The following is a 6,000-nucleotide window of genomic DNA, read 5'->3' on the forward strand; positions in this document are numbered from 1 at the left end:
ACAAACTCACACAGACAAAAGGAGAGAGATGCACACACACACACACACACACACACACACACACACAGAGTAATAGTGCACACACACATACATACAGACACAGATACACACATGTACTCACACAAGCCCACAGAGAAAGAGAAATACACACTCAAACATGTACACACACAGACACAGAGATATATACAAACTCGCGCGCACATACACACACACACACACACACACGCGCGCACACACTGATGAGAATAACACTGCTTTATTCTCAACACACAGTCAGCCTCACAAACTCTTCCAACTATACTGTACAGCTTGAAAATATACAATTATCACTCTCTCATCACACACACAAACACACACACTTCTCACAACTGAGTTAAAGGGACAGTTCAACCTAAAGTGAAACATGTGTCATCATTCTGTCTCCAGTGGTTGAAAACATTGACAATTTTTTAAATAATTATCATTTCTTCTGCTGACCAGATATTGTTGATGCCCTTAAGCCATTGACACCCATAGGAACATCCTTTTTAAGTAAAATGGCTAAAGGCTTCCAACATTCTTCAAAATATCTTCTTTTGCTTTGGACATAACTCTCACAGGTTTAGAGTTGAATGAGTTTAACTGATCCCTATGGACTTAAAACACAACAAATAGAGGTTCACAATCACATCTGTGCTTTTATATTTAGATAATTCAACTTTTTTAGTCACATGTTGAGTCAGCGTCAGATTTTCATACGAGTCTGAAAAGTGTAATCTTTCCCTGTCGCTTTCACATGCACAAACATCTGTCAATGTTTAAAACACATTCCTCGCAAATGTGTGAAAAAGTCAGTCAGTTTTAGTGCTTGTTTGTTTGTAAGTACGACGAAAAAAAGTGTCTTGCAGCGTCTAGAAAATCTCGCTTTAGCTGTTATGAAATCTCAGTTTTTCCAGAGGTCGACTCGTGTTTCCTGTTGAACGTGTCTCCAGCAGAGGGAGTTCAGGTTGTGTGTTCATGTCCAGACGAGCGTGTGTGGGTATGTGTGTGTGCTCACATGTGTGTTTATTTAGAGGTTAGCCTAGTTTCACCGAATCTCACTCCCGGTTCATGGCAGCACAGCCGAGTTTACTTCAGTTTAAGAAATATAGCGTCGCATAAATATATACAAACTCGCTCTCAGAGCACAGTAATTGAGATAATAATCACACATAGACACACACACAGTCTGCTTAGTCACGTTTTCAACAGGCAGGACAGAAAATGGTTCAGCAAATACTTACATAACCTCGCTGAACTGCTTTCATTTTACCACTGCAAGTTAAAAGTCGCTAAAAGAACCCAAAAAACCCTTCGCCTGATGATATTCTGCTCTTCTTTTTTTCTCTCGAAAATAAATATTTGCTCAAATCATGACAGGAGGTTAGCACAGCTTTATTTTAGGAACACTGCTTGTCACTGTGATGTTTTTGCTCCTTTTTCTCTCTCAGAAACTGTTCACCTACAGCTTGTCATTTGCCTTGTCAAAAAGAAGCATGGTTAATTTTATTGAGTTTGCTATTGAATTTCAAATATACTTTCATATAGTTTAAAGACAATTCTATACTTAAATACTCTTTAAATTTATATTTAACTTTGTACTCAAATAACTATAAATCTAAAGAAAAGTTCTAAAAAAAAAACATTTAAATGAGTGCTGCTAAGAGATTAATCATATTCAAAATAAAAGTTCTGGAGTGGCATCTGCTGCATAAAACATATGTTGGATAAGTTGGCGGTTCATCCTGCTGTGGCAACCCCTGATTAATAAAGAGACTTAGCAGAAAAAAAAACTATGTGTATATATATATATATATATATATATATATATATATATATATATATATATATATATATATACATATATATATATATATATATATATACACACACACACAAATATAAATATTTGTATCATCTATAAATATTTATATATAAATATACGTAATAGTCCCTTTATTCATTAGGAATCGCCACAGCGGAATGAACCACCAACTTATCCAGCATATGTTTTACACAGCGGGTGCCCTTTCAGCTGCAACCCAATGTATACATATTCACAGGTCACACGTCTATATTATTTAAATAAAAACTTGTATCTTGAATGCGATTAATCGTGATTAATCCTTTGACAGCACTCATAAGCATCATTAAAAGTGTTTAATTGCAAATCTATTTCAATCAAAGACAATAAAACTTTACATTCATTACACATTAGCTGCGTCCCAAATCGCATACTTCTGCACTATTCCACGCCATTTTGTAGTATAAATAGTGTAAGCAGTGTGTTCTCACTGGAAACTCTAAAAATAATAAGTGCACTTTGATTACCCGGATGATGCACTCATTCAGCCGCTAAAATGAAGTGTGTAATGATGGACACTTCACAAACTTAACAACCGCAGGTTTGCTTACGTAGCCGAAGGGGTGGAGCTATCAGGCGCACATGTTGGATAACTTTATTTTGGATTGTGACATAGATATATACACTAGATATCGCATAGGGACCCTGAGCATGCGTCAATAGCGCCGCCACATTGGTACAGTGCTCCCAGGACAAACGTCATTCAACCGCACTAGTCAAGACAGTGTTATTACGTGAAGATGCGGGACTTTAGCGCTGTCTACGAGTGTAGTAACGAGCAAACAAAGAAAACAAAGCACAAAGGCAGAACATTTCATAGATAATATTAAGTTTTTTTTATGTTTTTGTATGTTCTGAACTTTTGTGCTAATCAGGTAACGTTATTGATGATAACAGTCACTTACTGCATTCACCATACGGCAAAGCATCCAACTCGCACTAAACACTCAGCTTATGCTAGTTTTGTTGAATAAAATCAGCAAACAAAGCAAAAGAAATATGACAACGAGATGCTGCGCTGCCAGAAACTTGTGTTATTGTCGGCTAACGTTAGTGAAAGAGTCGTTCGGGGGATTCATTCACAAACGAATCGCTCCCTCCGTCAGTATGAGAAGTGAAAGCAGGAGAGGAGCTGTGTTTCAGGACATGATTAGATCAGATTTAACAGGGAGGGTGAATAGTACATTTCTGTACACACAAACACAAGCTTTTTGTCAGGAATGCCCGTGCGGTCACTGATCCATCAATGTAGAAAAGTGATGTAAAATTATAATTTTCGTAATTTGAAAAACAAAAATGACATACTAACATCCAGGAAAACTCCCGATCACAGTTATATGTGTATATGTGTATATCTCTGGCTTCGGATGGCCACAGTCCTCCACTGTACCTTGGTCCCACATTCATTTCAAAGGAGCGCTACCCTGTAGCAAGATGGCGGCGCTATTGATGCATTCCGTCCAGTAGACAACAATAGGCTAGGCGACATCTAATGTATATATCTATGGGATTGTGAAAGCAAAATTGTCCTACGAGTGTGATTATAGCGCCTCCCGATGGTGAATGCGGTTATACTCATGGCAGGTATTATTTGATAATTCGGTCGTTTATTTCACTGATTTGGCAACCGTCAAACGTCATCAGGGAAACGGTTTGAATTTCCGCTTAGTAAAAAAAACATTAGTGTGCCATTTGGGACGACACTACATACATATACTATCCTGTTGAGTGTGTAAGTGCATTAGTACATAGTGCATGAGTGCATATTGTGCCATTTGGGATGCAGCTATTGTTTTGAAAGTCTGCTAGTGTCTTGTTTTGCTAGCTTCTGCTTCTGTTTGTTTCCTGACGCAGAATTAAGATGGCGTTTTTTTTTGTTTTACTCTGAAAGCTTCTCTTGTTAGCTGTGCCATTGTGTGTGAGCCACAGATCGCGGTGTGTTGAAGGGGTTAAGTGTGCGTCTGTGCTGAAAGCGAGGGAGTCGACATCCTGGCAAGCGCCAGTTTACACAGATGGAGCCGCTCTCTGAATAAACCACAAAAAATTCCTTTCCCTGTCCAAGTTAGCACTTCTCCAAGAGAGGACATGATCCTCGTCTCCTGATTTTCGAGAGAGCTCTGACTGCACCAAACAGAAGTGGCAGGCCGGGGCGGACGAGTCTGGATGGTGCCCGTGTGTTTTTCACATGCCCCGTCATCAGCAAACACACCAGAACAACGCCGTCTCTCTTTCTCTCTCTCTCTCTCCTCATGTTAAAGTGTGAAGGAGAAGGCTTCGCTCATGTTGTTGTTGTGTGTGCGCTCTCCACAGGTCATCCAGCGGTCTTATCAAGACACACTCCAGACACTGGACAAAGAAAATCAGCTGAAGACAGTTGATGTTCACTGTTTTATCTAATCGTTGAACTGTGTCTTATATTATGTTGCGTATTCACATGTTGGACGGCTGTATCTCTCACTGAGCTTTTGAGTCTCCTTCACATGACTCACAGCAGGCCTTCAGCGCACATTCACATATAGAGAGCTGATATATGGCAATATATGCAAATTACATAGAGGTCCTGACGTGCAAGTTCATTTCTTGGATTTTGCATATATACAATGTCACATATGCAACATATATTTTAAAATATAGTAATAATGTGCAGTTAAATTTAGTGCCACTCAACCATTAATCACGATTAATTGCATCCAAGATAATTGTTTTTATTTACATAATATATCATGAGTACCGTGGATGCCTTTACTTGACTTTTTCTATTACTTAACTTTGCTGTGCATACTTTTTAAAACCGTTTTAAAATAAGCTTCTCGTGCTCACCGGCATATATTTAATTATTAATACAGCACAAATGGTAAAATTGTGAAATGTTATTGCTAAAATAACTGTTCACCAGTAGTTTATCATTTAATTTAGTCATTTATTCTAGTGATTTTGAAGATGAATTTTCAGCTTTACTACTCCAGTTTTTAGTCACACGATCCTTCGGAAATCACTCAAATAATAATTGTTGTCATGATTATTATTATTATAAGTGGCAATAAAAACAATAATAAGTGGAGTAATAATTTCATTTGAAACTACATACAATAAGAAAGCAGTTATTTAAAAGTTATTTGACAATTTAACAATTTCTTTTTACATTTATTAAATGCTTCCTTGAACAGAAAATCTCCTTAAAAAAACATGAAAAAAAAATGACCCCAATCTTTTGACTGGCAGTGTACATAAATATTTTGATATAATTTACATCATCTATAACTATTTTAAAATAAATATAATCAAATATTTTATGCAATGTAGTCATACATACGTTTACATATACGTTTGGACATATATAAAATATGTCTTATATGCAACATATATTTTAAAATATAGCAAAAAAAAAGTCAATCTAAATTTAGTCCAGTCAAATGATTCAAGTTTCATTTGTTTTATTTTAGCTAGAATGAAAGTTTAAAATAAAAGTAAATAAAAAAAAAAAAAAAAACAGTTTTAAGGTCAAAATCATTAGCCCCTTTAAGGTATATATTTTTTCGATAGTCTACAGAACAAACCATCGTTATACAATAACTTGCCTAATTACCTTATCCTGCCTATTAACCTAATTAAGCCTTTAAATGTCACTTTAAGCTGTATAGAAGTGTCTTGAAGAATATCTAATCAAACATTATTTACTGTCATCATGGCAAAGATAAAATAAATCAGTTAAAAAAATCAGAAAAAAATCCATTAAACAGAAATTAGAAAAAAAATAAACAAGGGGTCTAACAATTCTGACTTCAACTATATATATATATATATATTTTATATATATAATTATATATATATATATTTTATATATATAATTATATATATAATTTTAGTTACAAATGTACATACACAGTTGAAGTCAGAGCTATTCGCCCCCCTTTGAATATTTTTTCTTTTTTTTTAATTTCCCAAATGACGTTTAACAGCGACAGTTGCGGTTTGTCCAGTAGCTTGCAGCGTACATCGGTGGACTTGATATGCAGAGAGGAGTTGACTGTGACGACAGGGTTTGAGTCCGATAAAGAACGGTTCCAGAAAGCAGGTAAGATAAAAGCAAAAAGTGAAAAGTAAAATAAGTAAATAAC

At 35.9% G+C, this 6,000-nt stretch overlaps 1 protein-coding gene across 1 annotated transcript in view; it reads left to right on the plus strand.

Annotated features, from left to right (window-relative positions):
• The window catches only part of dhx35 (DEAH-box helicase 35), a 386,570-nt gene extending 383,404 nt beyond the window's left edge, over window positions 1-3,166 (plus strand). Inside the window, exon 18 of the transcript XR_012398934.1 lies at window positions 2,499-3,166. The gene's annotated coding sequence lies outside the window, so the exon portion shown is untranslated. The remainder of the gene's footprint in view (window positions 1-2,498) is intronic.
• Window positions 3,167-6,000: the final 2,834 nt, after the last annotated feature.

This window comes from Danio rerio, chromosome 23 (assembly GCF_049306965.1).
Source record: "Danio rerio strain Tuebingen ecotype United States chromosome 23, GRCz12tu, whole genome shotgun sequence".
NCBI classification, from domain to species: domain Eukaryota; kingdom Metazoa; phylum Chordata; class Actinopteri; order Cypriniformes; family Danionidae; genus Danio; species Danio rerio.